Source organism: Marmota monax, unplaced genomic scaffold, assembly GCF_021218885.2.
Source record: "Marmota monax isolate L192 unplaced genomic scaffold, Marmota_monax_Labrador192_F-V1.1 WCK01_AAM20220418_F8-fsc00005, whole genome shotgun sequence".
NCBI lineage: Eukaryota > Metazoa > Chordata > Mammalia > Rodentia > Sciuridae > Marmota > Marmota monax.
This window is the reverse complement of record NW_026692254.1, coordinates 27,039,090-27,059,358: the sequence shown is the minus strand read 5'-3', so window position 1 is coordinate 27,059,358 and position 20,269 is coordinate 27,039,090. Positions and strand designations below refer to the sequence as shown.

At 47.8% G+C, this 20,269-nt stretch overlaps 1 protein-coding gene across 4 annotated transcripts in view; it reads right to left on the bottom strand.

Moving 5' to 3' along the window:
• Positions 1 to 19,445, bottom strand: part of Acan (aggrecan) — a 66,725-nt gene extending 47,280 nt beyond the window's left edge. For all 4 annotated transcript variants that reach the window (XM_046437052.2, XM_046437070.2, XM_046437061.2 and 1 more), the window contains exon 1: positions 19,070 to 19,445. The gene's annotated coding sequence lies outside the window, so the exon portion shown is untranslated. The remainder of the gene's footprint in view (positions 1 to 19,069) is intronic.
• Between the last annotated feature and the right edge of the window lie 824 nt (positions 19,446 to 20,269).

Sequence of the window (20,269 nt, the reverse complement as noted above, 5' to 3'; positions counted from 1 at the left end):
CTCATCTCCCACATCCTTCCCTCCTGTCATGCACACATTTTGGGGGTGGGAAAGGTTCTGGGGATTAAACCCAGAGGTGCTTCACCACCGAGCTCCATCCCCAGCCCTTTTTATTATTATTATTTTTTTTAAATTTTGAGACAGGGTCTTGCTAGGTTGCCCAGACTGGCCTTGAATTTGCCATCCTCCTGCCTCAGCTTCCTGAGTGGCTTGGATTACAGGCATGCATTACTGCACCTGGCCTACATCATGTACTCTTACAGCTCATTTATGGCATTACTATTATTTGAAACGACTGACCTTTCCTGCCTGTTTGCCTTTTGTTTGTTTCTGTGTAGAAAACATGTTCCACAAGGTCGGGGGGGACTTTTGTCTGTTTTGCTCACTGACATATTCCCAGTGCCTAGAACAGTGCTTGGCCCATAGTAGGTACTCAATGAGTATTTGTTGAGTGAATGAGTGGATGGCTCTTCTAGATCAGTTTGGGAACGGGAGGAGTGGTAAGCTTAAGGCTGATTACAACAGTCCAGTGTCACCTGATCTCAAAACAGTCCTACCCTCTCAGTCCTGGAGAGCATCTGAAGCCCCAGGAGGGAGGCTAACTCTGGGTGGGGCTGCCAGGGATAGACTGAGGCATACCTGTGGCCCCTGGGAATATCCATGCTCAGTCCTATCCTGCTTTCCCCATTCTTCCCACCCTCCTCACTCTGAGTTGCAAATTCCCAGGAATTCCAGTTTCAAATGGAGACGTGTGCCATGATTAATGGCTCTTGAGTCCCTCACCCAGGGACATTCATCTCTGCTGTGTCTTCTCTGTGGAAAACACCCTCATAGTCAGGACCTGCCTTTTCCTGTGCTCAGCTGGAGCTCCAGCCCAGGGAGCTTGGAAGTTCTGCTCTGCATAAATTTCAGACTTTGTGTAAATATTAGACCTAGGTCTTTGGAAAAGAGTATCTCTCAGTCCAAACTTTCCACTGGGCACAGGCACCTTTCCTGGGTCAGGGATCATGGGCCAAGAGCTGAGCTCCTTCTATGATATGCTGACTGCCAACCTGGCAGGACAGGGAGGTCCCTCCTGTAGGAGCTTGGGGATGGGCTAGGAGACCCAGTGTGACTCCTTGGTGGCCTTCCTGACAGGGAATTGAACCCAGGTTTAAAAAGTGATCTTTGTGGGGCTGGGGCTGTATCTCAGTGGTAGAGCACTTGCCTAGCATGTGTGAGGCACTGGGTTCCATCCTTAGCACCACATAAAAATATACAAATAAAATAAAGGCATTCGTCCATCTACAACTACAAAAAAGTTTTTTTTAAAAAAGAAAGAAAGATCTTCTAGCTGGGCTTAATGATGCATGCCTGTAATCTCAGCAGTTGGGAGGCTGAGGTAGAAGGATGGCAAGTTCAAAGCCAGCCTCAAGAAATTAGCGAGGCCCTGAGCAACTTAGTGAGTCCTTGTATTAAAAATAAAAAGGGCTGGGATGTGGCTTAGTGATGAAAAGCCTCTGGGTTCAATTCTCAGTATGAAAAAAATTTTTTTTTCCATGAAGGGCATTGGAAACGGAGGGTCCTGGTGGTAATACCACCTTGCAAGAAATGGCCATAGGCGTGTGGGCTATAACTGAATTCCTGGGGAAAGCAGAGGCCAGGTGTCTGGGTATCAGCAGAAAGAAAAGAGGGGGCAATTATCCCGACTCCTTAACTTTGGGGTCAGATGCTCAGGTTCTTGATTAGTCCTAAGATTCCATGAAGGGATGGGTTATTTGGAATCAAACCTCAATCTTTTAAGCCTAATTTGTATCTCCCAGGTCCAGGGACTGAGAAGGACCTTACAGGAAACATCCTCTTAGTTCCTTTTGGGTCAAACTTTTCTTTGACACCCAACAAGAGCCCTGAACATAATTCTTATGAAATGTTACCTGCACCCACAGGATTTTGGGTATCATTTCAGAGGATTCATGGAACTGCCCTTCTGTGCAGTCAAGGATTAACCTTGTCCAGTGAGACTGGGCCCTGGCCACAAGCTCCCAGGAGGTGAACTCTAAACACCTGGAATAACCTGCCTGATCTGAATATTTACCTGGGGGGCCTTGGGCCATACCAGGCAGTCTAGACTAACAGTGTGATACATGGTGGGGATCTTGGGCCATAAGGTATCAATCTGACTTCTGGAGGGACTGCAGACTAAGATCAACTATGTGATGGTCAACCATGTCTACACAAGCAACCTGAAATAAAAACCCCGAACTGAAAGCTCCATGCGCTTCCTGGGTTAGTGATACTGTGTCCCACACATTGTTGCTGGAGAAGTGCTTTCCCAGGACTCCACTGGGAGAGGACACCTGGAAGCTCCTGCCTGGGTTCACCTATTCTTTTTGCTGACTGATGTTACTATCTTTTTGCTGTGATCAACTGAAACTGTCAGTATATCAGCTTTGCTGAGTTCTGTGAGTCCCTCCAGCAATCAGTGAGCCAGAGGTGGACCTGGGGTCCTCCTCAAATCCCTGTCAGTTAGCATGTGCTGCCCAGAATGGGTCAGAACTGAATGAGTAGACAAGACCTCTGCATCCCATGGCCACCCTCCAGTGATGCTGCCTTTTCAGTAGAGCATTCTTTCTGGCTTTTATGAGGCAGGAACAATTATCATGTATCTAGAAAAGTCCCAGCACTTCTTGGTTGCTCTCTCTCCCACTTTCCTCTGCAGAATGCCCACCATGCAGAAGCCTCTCTGATGAGTGCCCAAGGGGCTCTACAGCTGGATCAGCTATGGATCTAGCCCAGGCAAGGGTGGAGCTGTGAGAATAAATCCTACAATACCAAGAGAACCTCTCAGCGAGAAGCTGAGATTTGGCTCCAGGAGTTGAGGGAGTGCATGATTCAGAGATCCTAAGAAGAGATGGCATTTGATCTGAGCCTTGACAGACAGGTGCAATATGGACATGTAGAGATGGGAAAGTGCCTTCCAAGAAAGAAGAATTGCATACACAAAGGTGTGGACACAGGAGTAGGTCTACATAGTAAGATCAAATAAAGTTAGAAATGCAGTTGAGCCAGATCCTGAAGTGCCTCCATGATTGGGCTGATGAGTTTGGCTTCATTTTCTAGTTAATGGGGAGGCACTTAGGGCTTTAGAGAATGACTAAAGCCCCCCATCATGATTGAGTTCATCTTCCTGGATCACAGCACATGCTGCCCTGAGCCTTTGTGTGCCTCTGAAGGGAGTCTGTGCTCATGGGGGAATGTGCATTGGATCTTACTCATCCTTAGTCATCCCTGCTCCTCAGGACCTATCCCAATTACTTCCTGTAAGGATTACCTTGTGTTAGTCATCAAGAATACAAACAATAATAAATGCTGACAAGGAAGTGGAGGAAAAGGAACACTTTTACACTGTTGGTGGGTTTATAAATTAGTACAACCACTTTGGAAATCAGTACGGAGGTTCCTCAAAACACTAGAAATGGAATCACCATATGACCTGTTATATCATTCCTCAGCATTCATCCTAAAGAATTAAAGTCATCTTGCTATAGTGACACATACATACTCATGTTTACAGCAGCACAATTCACAATAGCCAAACTATGGAAGCAGCCTATGTGTCCATTAATGGATGAATGGATAAGAAAAAGTGCGGTTAATATACACAATAGAGTTTTATTCAGCCATAAAGAAAAATGAAATTATATCAGGAAAATGGATAGAACTTGAGAATATTATGTTAAGTGAAATAAGCAAACTCAGGTCAAGGGTTGTTATGTTTTCTCTCATATATGGAAGCTAGAGAGGGAAAGCTGTTGGGAGGGTCTCGTGAAAAGCAAAGGGAGATCAATAGAATACAGGAAAGGGATCAGGGGAAGGGAGGGGGAAGGGAAAGGGGAAATACTGGAGAATGATATTAACCAAATTATAATTATATTGTGTACATGTTCAAATATGTAACAACAAATCCTGCCATTATGCATGACTATAATGCGTCATTAGAAAATGTGGGAAAGAAGAAATATACATTATGTAAAAAAAATAGATTGCCATATATTGAGGCTTGAGTCCATATAAGGCATGGTGCTAGCAATATTTTATTTAATGGGTACTGGGGATTGAACTCAGGGGCACTTTACCACTGAGCTACATCTCTAGTCCCCTTTATTTATTTACATATAAGATCTCAGTAAGTTACCAAGGCTGGCCTCAAGTTTGTGATCCTCCTGCCTCAGCCTCCCAAGTTGCTGGGATTACAGGAGTACACCAGGATTTTTTTTTTTTTCTGGTACTGGAGAGTGAACCCAGGAGACACTTCTTTACTACTGAACTAAATGCATAGATATTTTTATTTTTTATTTTGTGGTAGGGTCTTGCCAAATTGCTGAGGGTCTCTCTGAGTTGCCCAGGTTGGCCTTGAACTTGTGATCCTCCTGCCTCATTCTCCAGAGTTTCTGGGATTGCAGGCATGCACCAAGCATTTTAAACATATGTGGCATCCTGTTCAGTGCTCATACAGTCTTGGGAGAACACATTCTCACTAGCTCTATTTCTGAACTGAGAGGACAGAGGACCAAATCTCATAGCCAGAGAGTGGCAGAGCCAGAATGCAAACCCAAAATGATTTCAAAAGCTATTGAACTACACTAACCAGTTCCCTGTTTCCTACGTATGTACAAGGAATGGCATTAGGTGCTGAAGATGGCATCCTTTGGACATTTGTTCCAGTCATGAAAAAGCTCTTGACAATCTATAACCCCAGCTTTATTTAAGTCATGGATTAAAGGGCTGGGCATGTTGCTCAGTGGTAGAGCGCTTGCCTACAATCCTGGATTTGGTTCCAAGCATCCCCTCAAAATCATGGATTAACAGATATTTTTGATGAGTGCCTGATACTGAAGGTTTCTTGAATTGGGTTCAGCTTCAAAATCTGATGCAAAGGGTCAAAGTACCTCAGGCTGTAGAATAAGGCCTAAAACCCCAAGAAAGGCAGAGAATTACTCTTTGAGCCCCTTATAGACCCCCCCCCACTTGTCCTGGAATAGTTAGCAGCAGACCCTGACAAGTTGCCCCTTCCTGTTTCCTCCATTTCCAGTGATCTCCAGAATGTCCCCAGTTTCTTTGCCAACCTTTTCTGGCTGTGTGACTGTCTCCTATAAAGCTATCAGGATTACAGTGCCCAACAGCCTCCCAACAGGTCCCCCAAGCTGTTGCCTTCAGAAGATGCCTTCAAGGGACTCAGGCTGGTACTGTCTCCCACTTCCTCCCAGTCAGGGATCTTCAACCACATTGACATCACATAAGAGCTACCTTCCCTGACTTTTAAAAAAGATTGATCATTCCCCCCGCTGAAGTGGTGGTTAAATACACATAACATAAAATTTACCATCTTAATCATTTTTGAGTGTACAGTTTAATGGCCTTAAATAGTACACGGTTGAGCCACTGTCACCACCATCCATCTCCAGAACTCTTCATCTTGCAAAGCTGGAAGTCTATATCCCTTAAACAATCATCCCAACTCACTCCTCCCAGCTCCTGGTAACCACCCTTCTGCTTTCTGTCTCCATGAATCTGACTAATATTTCCCTCTGAGGAGGGAAATCAACAGCTTTCTCTGACACAGTAGCTATATATATTTATGTGAGATTCCAACTGGACAGCTTCCAGATTTTCTTCCCCCTGGAGTGCTTTATATATTCAAGGAAGCCCTCACAGGCATGCAGTTCTCCTAGAGGCCATGTCGATGTTAGCATCCGCCTCTGCAGAGGATGTTTTGCATGCTCCACAGAGAAGCTATGTCTTCTTGGGGTTTGGTTTGAAAGCCCACACAAGGCAGAAACCAAGTATGATAGAAATTCCCCTTGAAAACCTCTAGGAAAGTTCCATGTTGGAGGCCCCCATGCTATCTCCCAATGAATCCAACACAGCCATCCCCTTCCATTGCTGAGCTGGACTATTATTTCTTTATCTAAGCAGCAGATGAATTATCTGGGTGGTTTTGAGGGCCATACATTGTCTAAGTAATACATGTCATCAAATACAGGCATGGCTTGGTGCTTCTCACACTGTGAGGAGAAGGAGGGAACTGGGGCCGCCTCTGAATAGCAGATTTGGGACTCTTGTCCCTGGCTTACAGGGGACATGTGCCCAATAGGAGGAGAACCTGCAAGTTTCTCACTAAAATGTTCTGTCTCCATAACACCACACTGCATAGTAGCTGAGCCTCAGATGCATTTGAACTTGGCGGTAGCAGCTGTGCTGATTTTCCTTGATGGAAAAATTCAGTCAGAGCTGCATTATCAGCAGCAGGACTGGGGCAAAGAGCTAGGGCTCTCTGTACCACACTGATGAGGTGTTTTCACTGCAGAGGAAAAACTTATTCTTCCGTTTGTATTCTTCACTCATTCTATAAAGAGCCTGACGCATAGATATTCAAGCATGGAAAGCTGTGTACTGACTCCAAAACATGTTCATGCTATGTCATTAAGCACCAAAAGCAAGTTGCAAAATAAGATGTAGAATGCAATTCCATTTTATTTTTGTATATATCTATTCATGGAAAACAAAAATGAAATTTAACTGTATTTAGAGTCAATTTTAACTTTTCCATCTGAGTGTTTTTTAGTTCCTGAACTTTCTACCATGTCCTTTATTATTTTTTAAAGGAAAAATGTTTCTAAAAATAAAGATTTTATATTCTTTAAAAAATATACATTCAAGACAGTCACAGGAGAAAATATATTCCAGCCCTGGCAGGTTATGTGGAGAACTGGGGTTGATGTGTCAAAGCCATTGGACTCCCCAGTGACTAAGGTGGCACCCAGAGGGAGTGTGGCATAGAGGGAGAAAGAGGGCCTCAGTGTGGGAGGGAGCAAGTTCGCTATGTGTTGAAACTATTGGGAATCTGCTGGGAAAAGAAATTTCTTGTTACAATGTTCAACTGATTCTGGGCCCAAGATCTTTCCAGTTCATGGCTCTGTCTCCTGAAGATGACCTTGACCCTGAGCTAAAGAATGTACCTGAAGTTCTTGTGCTCCGTATGTAAGACTAAACAGGGCTTTCTGCACACATCTGACCAGTGGACCAGAGAGGGAAAAAGACCTCTTTGCTTCTTTTCCTTTTTTCCCTTTTCTATAAGATGGGGAAATTCACCTGTCCCTGAGTGTAGTGCATGGAATACACAGGAACCACGAACCTGGGAACCAGTCGGTCATGAGTTCATGTCCTGGCTATACCATTTATCAGCTATGCTTCAGCTTCATCATCTATCAGCTGGGAATAGTTAGATCTACTTCTAGAACTCTCCAAAGCTCAGTGAGAAGTGTGTGCACATGGGAGCTCAGCTCAGATCATACAAGGGCGTTTCCTTCCCTCTTTGTTCAGTCTCCCATTAGCATTAATGCACTGTTGGATGGGGAGTACATCAATGGTTTAATCTGTCTCTCTGGATGAACTTTCTTTCAGTCTCTTGGATGAAGCCCAGGTCTAAAACCCAGTAGCAACTCAGTAAACATATGTTGAATTGTGTCTTCTCCAAAAAAGATACATGGAGGTCCTATCCATCTGGCACTACGAATGGAGACCTATTTGGAAATAGGGTCTATGCAAATGTAATCAAGAGGTCCTTAGGATAGATCCTTAACCCAATATGTCCAATGTCCTTTTCTATTTTTTAATTTTTGGTGCTGAGGATTGAATCCAGGAATGCTTTACCAATGAGCTACATCCCCAGCCCCCCCCCCCCCTTTTTGAGACAAGGCCTTGCTAAATTGCCAGGGCTGGCCTCAAACTTGCTATCCTTCTGCCTCAGCCTCCCTAACTCACTGGGATTATAAGTGTGCAACACCCAGCTCTGATGTCCATTTAAGAGGGGAAGATGGCCACGGGAAAACAGAGGGATGAACCCCAAGTGACAGAGAGATAAAGACTGAAGTGATGTAGCTGGGAGCCAGGAAGCACCAAGGATGAATGGTCACCACCAGAAAGCTAGGAAGGGGACAGGAAGGATTCTCTGTATAGGTTCAGAGGGAACATGGTCCAGCTGACACCTTGATTTTGAACTTCCAGCTCCCAGAACAGCAGGACAATCAATATCTGATGTTTTAAGCCACCCAGGCTCACTAGGAAGTTAACATATTAAAAAAAGAGATGCCCCAATCTCACTTGATTGTCAAACTCAGGATCACTTAAAATTCTCTGGGAAGTCCCTTCCTTCCTCACTTCCTTCCTTCCTCCCTCCCTCCCTCCCTTCCTTTTCTTCAGTGTTGGAGATCAAACCCAGGGCTTCACATGTGCTAGGCAAGTGCTCTACTACTGAGCTATACCCCAGCCCAAGTTACTAATACGTTACATAATAATGTTTAATCTAAATGTCTCTGCTGCCTGTCTTTTCTCAGTAGAGACAGACCTTTCATGCCCTGAGATCATTCTTGATGATCTTTCTACACATTTCTCATGTGCTCTTCTACTGGAAGACACCTCTTTGGGACTTCCTTGGTCTGACTCCTTGACCTTCAAGCTATCATGGGACCTTGGCTTCCCTGCTGTTCCCTAATGCCCAACCAGAGGACGAGAGGAACATATCCCAGATCCTAATTGGATTCTGCCTTTTATTAAGGAAAACTCCAGAAGTGACAGTCTCTTTTGGTCTGTAACCAGTTCAGAATCATTAAAGTTTCCTCTGGGACATTTAGAATTCTCCATTCCCCGGAGAGGAGGATGGTGGGCAGAGGGGAAGATGGGTAGAACTAGAGGCAGCTCCCAATTCTGCATCAGCTCCTCACTCCCGTATGATCCTGATAGCGCAACCACACAGCTAGCAGTGAAAAATTCTTGCCAACTCATCCTTTGTAGTGCAACATCTGTAGTGCAGTCCCAAGAGAATTTTACCAAGGAGTGAGGTAAAATCAGGGTGGACTGGTAAAGTTGCAAAGGTTGTGTGCTGAATAATTTCAGGGGCCACTATTCACATGACTGTGATGAAACAGAAGCCCCTGGAGTTATGTAATGTGGAGGCTCTGGGTAAGCAAGGCCTGCTGCAGTTTCCAGGCTTATCAGTCTGGAGGTCCCTGCCTTCCTAAGATGGTAAGGCTATAATAAGAGCATAAATGGGCCAGAAGCAGCTGAGGAGTTTGGTTTGGACCAAAGGAGGAAGTCACAGTTACAATATTCGACAAAATGTTAGGTTCTGCGATACCAGGAATCAGACTGGGGCTATTTGTGATTAATAGCACTGCTGTTTTGGGAACAGATGCCCCATGTGAAATACTGTGGCTTAGCTACATTATCTCATTCACCCTGCCAAAAAACCTGTGGAGTGAGTGTCATTATACTTAATGCACAGAGCCCGAAACTAAGGTAGAGCAGTACTAATCAGCTCAGCCACACTGCTGGACAAGCAGCCAAACTGGGCTCAGAACCTACTCCTGGAAGACAATGGCCTCATGAATTCTTTTGTGAACTTCTCTCAGGGAGGTAGCTGGGAATAAAAATGAAGAGTCTCCATCACAGTTGAAAAAAATACAATATGGACCTGGAGGTTCTGGGAGGACCCCTGGGAGGTGGACCCTAAGGAAGGACGCCGATGAGATTAGGGGTGCAATGTCACTCCATATGGACAGTGAGAAGTGCTGCCTTTTGAGGTCCATGGAGACTCTGAGCTACATGGCCGGGGAAACCATGTCACTCTTCATCCTATTCCTAGCCTGCCTCCTACCACAGCACAGAGGACCTGCAGCCCAGAAGATGGGAAGGCCATGAGACGAGAGATGGTGCATGCTGGGTAACCCAGTGGTAGAATTTGTTAGGGGTAACAACCTAAAAATAATAACTGGTTCCTGAAAGCAGCTGCTCCCGTGATGTTGGAGTCATTTAACTGCAAAAGGGAAGCTGCGAACACAGCTAAGGGATTGGCATGTGGAGATTACTGTCCTTCTTTTCAGCTGGATCCCTGCTCTTCCCACTGGGGGCAGAACATGAAATGGCCCAGGGGGTGGCCATTCTGACTGTGTGTATTCCCTGAGCCGAGGCTGGGGTGGGACCTATTGTTCTCTGGGTCTCAGTTTTCTCATCTATGACAAGGACAGCATGTACCATGTCACTGGTTTTTAAGAAACAGAAAACTGGGTTGTTCTGATAGAATCTGGTACAGGGACCCCCAGAATCACTGGCTCTGACTCTTTCCACCCACCTCTGTGGCCCCCTTCCCCTACTCTGGACTCTGTGGGGCACAATTTGAAAAGCAATGGACGGAAGTTACTTGTTTAATCCACAAATGACTGGGGCTGGGATGGGGGCTGACAGCTACCAAAGAAACCAACCAGAAACTTCCAGGTAGTGATGAGCTGTGAAAAATTCAATAATAGGTGCTCAGAGGGGGGTTTGCCTTCTTTAAATGGGGTGGTCAGAAAAAGGCTTGTGAAGCAAGGGATATTTGAACTTGAATGACTAGAATGAGTCATGCAAAGCCAATCAGGACAAACATCCAGACAGGGGAGGGGGCAAAGATCCTGAGGTTGGAAGGAAGCAGGAGGGGAGTGGAAGGCGGGGAGACGGAGTCACAGGAGCTGATGGGGCAGGTAAGCACACCAGATCCTGTGGGGCAAGGAGGGGATGGGCTGGATTGTAAGCATGCCAGGGTCATCTTTGAGGATCTCTGAGGGCTTCTGCAATCTCCCAGGTGCTGAAGAGGGATATGCAAATAACCTTGATCGATCGCTGCCTGCATCTAAGGGTGAGTTTTTCCACACAGTACTTGTACCATTCCAACCATTAAACATTGCCAGAGGCTTATCTGGTGGATATAAGAAAGAGTCCTGCTGAACCTGGGGACCTTAAGCCCCTGGGATGGCAGGTGGAGCTCCCAAGAGGAGGGCAGATGTGAGGCCTGGAGGGTTCTGGAAAGCCAAAGCTCTAACCCAGGGCTAGGCCCTTAAACCCACCACATCCCCACCCCAGCCTGTCCTCAGGAACAGGTATGCAACTCTCCAAGTAATCAGGCCCCCTGTGATTGGAGGACCCTCTGCTAAATTATCAACAAAACAAGTCACAGTGGAAGCCAGTGTGGGGTAGTTAGGAAATGAGTGGGAATCCCAGAACCAGGCTGTTCCAGGGTTGTTGGAGTCATTTAACTGCAAAAGGAAGCTGGGAACACGGCTAAGGGATTGGCAGAAGGCCTGAGGAAGGGGCAAAGACCCTGCTGGGTCCTAGAGGCCTGGGGGTGGGGACGAAGCCCTTCGATGGGGTGTTAGAACAGGAGACAGAGACAAGTAATAGACAGGGCACCTGCTCAACTCCAGGGGCCGCCACTCATCCTTGGAGTGCTGTTCCCAGAGACTTTCTGGAGACTAGTGACCCCTAGAGTCACCCAAGTAGAGCAAGCCGGGTTGAGCCCTCTGCTCACATGCAGGGAAAGGGGTGGCCAGGCTTGGACGGAAACTGTCCTATGGCAGGACTCTGCTAAGGGGAACAGTCCCCACCCCAGAATACTACACTGGATGCTCCATCGTTTAAATCCAGTGGGGGTGGGGAAAGGAACTAAAATGAGCATCCAACACAGCCAGCTTTTAAATAGAAGGCTGCTGGCGTGAAAAGAGGTAGAGAGGGCTCGCTGGGTCTCTGCACTTGAGATGGAGGATTTTAAGCCCCCCTGGTGGGTCTCCCTCTTCTCTGGGGTTGCCCCTTGGGCTCTGGTGCAGCTACCTCATTCCTGCCGCAGGATCAGACCTGGCTGATTGCCTAGATCAGCATCTCTCTAGACTGAGTCCCTCAATCTGCTATAGAAAAAAAAGAGCTCCCTGGTCACATTCTGTTTGAGAAACTTGATGGAGATTTCCAGCCAATCAGCATATGGAAGGGACTCATTTGATTTTGTCTAATTCTACATTTACTTGGGGGATGAGACCCTTTATATGTGCAATGCCTATTTGTTGTCCTTTGGAAGGTGTGTTCTGTAGAAGTCACTTTGGGGAACCCTGGCCTAACTCCTAGGACAAATGCATTTTAATCCAAGGTCAAAAACAGCTATGTTATGGAAGCAGGGCCCCAATCTCAGGCATGAGAGAGGAGACAGGAAAGCAAATCTTGACTTTCTCACTCTCCTAACTGGAGGCAAAGGCTGTAGTCCTGCCTATAGGGAGGAAAGCGCAAGGGACCCTAAGACACGGGGCTGGAGGGAAAGGCTTAGAACCCAGAAGGAACTGTTTTGGACTTTAAACTGAGGGGGGGGGGTTGTCCACAAATCAGATTGTCCTGGAATCACCTGGGGGTGATTTTGAAAAACACAGATTCCCCACAATCATCCCCAATCCCAATCCCACTGACGCAGATGCTCACAAGAGCACTTTGGGATTCAGGCACCTAGCAGCCTCAGACACCTCAGACACTCCTAATTCTAGGATGAAACCTACCTCCTATGATGGTTACCAGGCTTTCATTTCTTATAACATCCCCTATGTTCCCGAGTCATCCTAAAATCCAGCTGTTCCCTGGAGCCATCTGGATGTGCAGGTAGAAGTGAGAGGTTGATGGGGTAAAGGAGGAAGTGAGTGGGGGAAGTCAGGTTAAGGGGCCAGACTTTATGGGAATCCCCACCCCCCCAGGCCCAGGGTGGCAGCTGGGACAAGGAAGTTGGGTTCTCTAAGGGAGAGAGAGGCTAGGTTTCCACTTGCTTGGACACTTCTCTTATGAAAGGCTTTCTTCTCAAAAGTGGCCCTGGAACTGGTGAGGACATAAAGGGCAGAGCCAGAAGGTGGCCCAAGGGTGGCAATAGGTGGCCTCAGGACTGAATCTGTCCATGGTTGGGTTCTGATGGGATGGTATTGTGTTTCTGTGATCTGCCACTTCCTTTACTGGCTTGCATGTGACCTGCTGTGAGAAGGAAATGGCCCCATAAACTTGAGTTGAAGCCACAGCTCTGGCAAGAGCGGTCTGTGCCCCTGGTCCAAGCCCCTTCCCTCTCTGGGGTGCCCTCTCCCTAGGTGAATAATGGAGAAGGCAATGTGGTGACCCAGAGTCCCTTTCTGCTCTAATGTTTTATGATAATGTAAGATGGAAGCCCAGGGAAGCTTGGTGACCTACAAAAACACAGACAGAGGCTCGGGGATCTTTGTGACCTACCAAACTCCACCCCTATGGCTAGTGGCTTTCAGTTAGGGCTTAGCTTATTGTAACTCCATTTCACAGATGGGAAAATGGAGGTACTCAGTGATGTGCCTGAAGTGAGATGGTCTTTTGGCTCCTGATATGTTTAATCCTCTTTTTAGTAGTAACTGGACTTTCCAGGGCTTTATATTCCCCCTTCCTTCCATCTCCCACTTCCCATGAGGACCAAGCTTTGGGACTGTCACACAATTTGCTATATCTTCAGTGTCCTCTAGAGGGCGCCGCTGCTCAGAGCTGTAGGAAGACCCAGCACTTGATGGAAACCACTGTTCGGGTTTCTTTGGGTCTAATGGAATGGAGTAGTGGCCTGGCTAAGGATTGCCTGAGTGGGTATTGTCAGTTTTCTCCTTGTCAAGAACTGAAAGGAATTTGGAGTGCAATGGTCTGTTAGTTCGTTCATTCACTCATTCAACTATTCTATTTTGTGTGCCTGGCATTGGGTTAGCTACAGCACACAGCAGATACAAAAGGTCCTTGCCTTGGTTTCCAGGCATCCCCACCAGGAACCATCATGGACAGTGAGTTTCCAATGGATCTTGATCTGGAAGAGTGGTCCTCAGTGTCTCCATTTTGCAGATACTGAACAAGAGGCTCAGAGAGGCAAAGCCATTTCCTGACTGGTATGCAGATACCCAGTGCCCAGTTCCCATGACTCCAACTCCAGTGCACACATTGAACACATCCAGCTCCTCACTCCTTGCTGGGAGCTGTGTGTAGGGGAGGTGCTGACAGCACCCGCTCCCCTCCCCCACTCCCACAGCAGAAGGCATCACTATGGCAACCCTGCCCCAAACAGCAACCTTCTCTGGCTTCCGAGATCACATGTCCCCAATTGCTGATGCTGTAATTTTCCATAGCAGGACCTTGAAAAGCCTCAAAGGTAATAATAACAGCTGCTTTTTAAAAACTGTCTGTCTACTTTGTGCCAGGTTCACTATTTGCTTTATCTTGAACCCCCATGATTTCCCTACAAGTCCATTTCACAGATGCAGAAACAGGCTCAGAGAAGATAAGTGCATTACCCAAGGGCACACAGCCAGGATTTCAGCCTACATCTGGACTGCCAAATTTTTTTCTACTTTATCTCTGTGGCCCTGTCTTCTTTCCCCATTTTCCGCCTGTTGTCTGTCTCCCTGTCAAATCAGCCCTTTTGCTCTCCAACCCCAAGTCTTCAGGCACACAGTAGGGCGTGGCCTGGCCTAATGACTGAAGGGAGTTCTGGAGTAGTTTCTCGGTCTTGACACTGCTAACATTTTGGGCTGAATGGTTCTCTGCTGTGTGTGTGTATGTGTGATATATATATACACATGAGCATGTAGCTTTACTTTTTGTATTACAAAACATTGTAAGATGCTTAGCAGCATCCCTGGCTTTTCTCCATAGCAAGTAATAGCATCCTCCTCTTCTTTGGTGATAACAAAAAATGTCTCCAGATCATGGCCTAATGTTCCCAGGGAGCAAAAGTGCCCTCAATTAAAAACCACTGCTTTATAGAAATAAGGGGTCAAGGTCAAATTGATAACAGCCTCTCCCTGCTGTTAGACTTCCAGGAGGCAGGGGGCAAGAAGAGAGGACTGGTTTATTCACAGCTGTGTTATTCATACCTAACATAGTGCTGGGTACACAGCAAGTACTGCTGAGAGAAGAATGAATGAATGAATGGATGGATGGATGGATGGATGGATGGATGATTGGTTTCTGTGGATTTGGCACATTCTGGGACTGAAGGTCTGGGTTCGTCCTGTTCAGATCCTCACCAATTTGCTTTGGCATGGGGTATAGTCCTTTCCCTCTCTGGAGCCCAGGTTCCTTTTGTGATCTCTTAAGTGGGAATCATCACAGGCCCCAAAGGCCCTGGGCATCCATGGTCTGGGGACAACCAGAGACCAGGGGGCTGAAGAGGGACTGCCCCCAGTCCAGACAGTGCAAAACTGCCTACTCCTGTCTTTCTTTTTCTTATGCTCACCCCTCAAGCCAAATCCATTATAGAGACAGGCAAACCCCTACCTGCAATATTGACCCTATTCAGGAGACATAGCCCCTTTTTTTGGGTGAATGTCTTAAAAGGAAAAACATGTAACCTCAAAGGTAACCAAATATCCAAATCGTGATGCCCAGCATCACACACCCCGAATCCACCTATTCATGAGTTTAACAAAAAGCTTCTTTAGGATACACTGTAAGGCTATTGAGAGGGAGTGAAGTTGCCTCTCACACACCCCAGCCAGCCCGCAGGGCCCACCCTCACACACACACACACACACACACACACACACACAGCTGCTTACAAGGAGGCTCTGAGTTTTTAAAAGTAAACTCAACCATTTCCGTTCTTGCCCTGGATTCAACTTTTGAAAAAAGGAACCGTTTTACCGGTTCCCTTACACATTCCCCTGTCTCTGGTCCTCCTCCTGCCTATACTCCAGCTCCTCCTTTCCCTCTCCAGCCCTAAGCTGCCTCCTCCAGAATCCCTCCTCTGCAGACATCTTTTTAACCTGTCCAGGGGTCCATACCCCTTCACAAGGATGGGGTATCTTGTTGGGATCTGGGGGAAGGGAGCAGCCACCCCCAAAGGAGATGCCATTGAGACAGCTCCCTATGCCCCAAGGAACAGGGCTTTCTTGTGGAAGGAGGCAGCAATGCGGCTTCCATCTGGACCTAGAGCATGGGTTTGGGACAGCAGGAGAGTAACACTACTGTCTCCAACAATTGTTTCCTCTTTCAGGTAACATCCTCAGGACAGCCATTGCTCTGTCCCCTCCCCTGTTCTGTCGGTAAGCAGGGCTGTCCCCCACACCCTGCTTCCTTTCTGACTCTGAGTCTTCTTTCTTGAGCTTGTCTAACACCCTCAACCTGCCTCCTCCTCTAGCTGCCTTCATTCCCAGACACCTAGGAGTCAGGTTGGGCACTGGTATAGCTGCAGCAGGGACACCCCAGTGCCTGCCACCAGGAGCACGAGGCAGGGATTTCTCAGAGACAGAAACATCATTGCCACTGATGTCTTTCAAACTTTTTCCATCACAACTCGGAGTAATAAACACATTACGCAAACATCACATTTGGATATATTTGCACATATACACATACATGGTGAATATTTGTACCCTCATAGAGAACTGAAGAACATTTAACAGAAATAAAACTTTTTGGAAACAATACTTACCCTTAACTACATAGGAGGCACTATAAAATTTTTCTTTCTTATTTCATTAAAGCCCCCACTAAATTGGTGTCACAGTCTACAGTTGGACTAATCCTGTGCTAGCTGTTCCTACAGACAGACTAAAAGTGAGACTCTAAGCAGACTCCTGTGGGTCTCCCCTGGCTCAGCTGAGGTCCCCTAGTGCCTGAACAGAAGGGTCTTGGGGGATCTTTTTCTAGAAGGCATCATTTAAAATGAACCCATACTAAAAGTTGGGACATGCATTCTCTGACTAACACAGAATAGGCAGAACTTGGTAACCATCCTGACTTTACGGCTTGTAACCTCAAGGGAGCCAAGGAGCTGGCAGAGAGGAGGAATTGGGAGTATGGTGTCTACTGAGGCATGGACAAGGCACCCACAGTATGTCTTTTAATCTTCACAAATATCCACTTCTGGAGGTATTTTCCCCCTTTTGAGAAAAAAGGAAACTGAGCCTCAGGGAGACTCGGGAACTTCACCAAAGTCATGTAGCTGGTAAGTGGCTGTGCTGGGATTTGAACCCAGGTCTGTCTTGCATGCCACACACATGGCTCTTCCCCACCTTCTTAGAAGGGGAGCTCTATCTTGAAGCTTCCCTTTAGCTGGGGAATGGGCACATGAGGATGGAGAACACACCACTGTGGCATGCAAGGGTGGGGATTGCCTGGGATGGGAACATGTGCATGGACAGGATGTGTGCCTGAGGGTAAGTGGGGCTTCCAAACAGTAAGAATCCTAATGCGAGTATAATTAATTAAGATTTTCCATAGAAAAATTTAGGGAAAGACAAATTACTTAATACTAAAATTAATAATAACATTGAGTGGCTACTGAGTGCTTGTCTTGTGGTGGGCACTTTGCTAAGCCCTTTGCTTGAGTCATCTCAGCTACTATTTACTCAGTATCTACTGTGAGCCAGCATTGAGCACAGAGTCTGGCTTCTGGGTGGCACTCAGAAGACATTAGGGAATGAATGAACATAACCTCCTGGCACTAGAAACCACACACAAACCTTCCTAAATTAAACATAATGTGAGGAATTCCAGCATCTGTGAAAGATATCTTCTTCCTTTGGGCCATTCCTTCATCTAAAACTTTTTAAACTAGGGAGATCTTGTGTTCTATATTTTTTTTTCTTATAGGTTAGAAATACCCCCCTGCCCCACCCTTTGCTCCTGCCCCTATCAAGCCTTGGCCATTGCTTCCCCATTGCCCTGAAGATTCTGGGTTGTTACTTCCTGGGTTCAGTGATAGACAGGTCAACACTCCGCATCTGTCTTCACAGTGCCAGCTGAACTGCCTTGCCTAGGGCACATGGGGCAACCTAACTGCTCCTTATTCATGGGCACCCAGAAGGCAAGAAAGAGAAATAAGGATTAGCATTCAGACTTTTAGACTCTCAAATCAGAAGGAGTGACTGGCTATGGCCTCAGAAAACTTAGACTATGGTCCTGTCTCTTCCCCTATGACACAGTGTGACCTTTGGAAAGTCATTGCACCTTTCTGGGTTCCCTTTCCCTTATCATGAGATGAGGTGGGTGTGTTTTCAAGGCCAAGAGTTCTCCCAAACTGTCAGACACCTTCCCACTGCGACACTCAGGACCAGAAACAGCACATTAACCCAATTCAGCTTTGTGTTTCCCTCTTTTCCTCCTGGCAGCCACCCCCACAGAACTGGAATTTACACATCAATCAAAATACAGGGATCTGAGCTGCTTGATGGTGAAACCCTAGTGGAATCCCTCCTGTCAGAAGCCAGCTCCTGATTGCAGAGATAATGATGGAAAAGTTGGGGTTGAATCCTATCTCCCACCCAGAGATAACCCTCCACCTCTCCAGCTTGTACTGGCCTAGAATGTGGGTTCAGTTAACATAATTGATAACCTCCTACCCAACCCTAGTATTGGAAAGGGCTCCTGCTCCACTATTGTTGACTTTATTTGCAGAGTATCCCAGAGATGAAAAAGCTGTCCCTGGTCCCCTCCTCTTTCTGCATTGAGAAATGCCCCTTCTTGGTGGACAGATGCATGTTCAGAGCACTGCTCTCCTCTCCCTTATGGGCAGGCAGCTCAGTAGCCCTGTTCCAGATTCTGCCAATCTCTTCCCAGCCTTTTCTTCACTTCTCAGATGCCTTGTGGTCCCTGCAGTAAGCTAAGTGGTTAAGGAAATGAAGCTGATGAGTTCTCTCGGCCTCTGCTCTGGCACCTCTGTATACCTGACAAGCTGCCCACATCATTTAGTGGATTCCCTGGCTTTAGGACCAAGGAGGCCTCCTCTTCCCCAGCTGACAGAGCACAGGCCAAGGCTCAGAAGATGCACCCCTCCAACAGCTCCAAAAAGGCACAGCAGGGATTTGAACTCATGTCTTCTTGATTTTAAAGCTGCTTCTCTGTCAACTACACATCAATATATCCTCTCATATTCTAGAACTTGAAAACGAACAGGGAATTGGCAGCAAAATCTCCCTTGTTCCTTTACTTAATTCTGGACACCCGGAGACAGGAGCCCCTTCTCACGTGTGTTCTTTAGCCCCATTCACTCTGAGTGGGCAAGAGTGAGAAAGTTTGCTCAACTCTACTGAGGATGCAGTTGGTGATGCTGGGAGCCTCGGGTACACACACACACACACACACACACACACAGGGGAGACCGAGGCAGCGCAGCCCCAACGCAGAGGCGCACAACCTCAGCATGGATTCGGGACGCCCAGAGAGAACCTTTCTCTGGAGGGAAAGGGACAGTTACCTTGAAGAGTTGGACTCCCTCCTCAAAGAACTTCAGTCCCGTACACCTGGAGAGGCAGCCGGGGACTCCTGAGGCCAGGAGGCCTGGGTCTCGCTGCGCAGCGTAGGAGACACTCGGCACGGGCGCTTGCGCACCCCTCCTCCTGCTGGCGTGCTGTCCGCAGGTCCCCTCGGGCGGTGGCCGCAGCGGCAGCGGCGGGGTTGCGGAGTCCCGACTGAACCAGAGAAGGGACACTCAGAAAGGTGCCCGGAGTCCCTTGGAGCCCGCGTCAGATGCCGGCAGGCGAGGGTACGGAGAGAGAGAGAGAGAGAGAGACCTTGAGCGGTGCGGTGCGCGTCCTCAGCTCTGTGAGCCCCCTCTAGAACCGCGGGGTTGGTAGGTGGGCGGGCGGGCAGGCGGGCATGGCGCGCGGTGACACATACATAGGGGCGGGCGGGGGAGGGGAGGGCACTCCAGGGGTGAGGGGCGGGAGGGGGAGAGCGCAAAGGGAAGCCCCACCCCCCGGGGGACCGAGGGGCGGCCACCAGGGGAGGAGAAAGCAGAGGCGTCTGGAGCGCGCTGGACCCCGGCTCCAGACCGGCGCGCCACTGGGGAAGCCGCTCGGCGCGCAGGGCGCGAGAGGAGCGCTGCCCGCGGCGGCGTGGACCCGGCATCTCGGAGGCCCGCGGAAGGGAGACAGCGCGCGAAGGGCTGAAGGGCCGCGTCTGCATTGCGGTCGGCAGCTCCGCAGTCGGAGGGGCCCCGAAAGGCTGCACCCGCAGAGCAGCCCCGAGCGCCCGGGTGTGATCGCTAGAGCTGCCGGCTGGGTTTCCCCAGCCAAACCCGGGCAGGGAGGGAGCGGTCCCCTGCTTTCGGGCTGCAATTTAAAAGACCCTCCACAGAGGAGCTGGCTGAAAGTTTGGGGACTGGGGTACACAGGGATGGCAGGGGGCGCAGAGACAGGCGGTAAGGAAGCAGCACGGAGGTGTACCAGGGCAGAACGCTGAATGAGTCTTTTAAATCCAGGAGAAACCAAGGACATCTCAAATGAAAAGCAGAATTCATCTGTATCGCTCTAACTCCAGAACCTCTAAAGCATGTTTTTTTTTTTTTTGTTTGTTTGTTTCTGGGAAAATGAATAAAAAGACTAACAGTTTTGAGTATCTTCTATGAATCTACCTACATTAATGTTACTTAATTTCTCTAAAGAGCCCAGTAAAC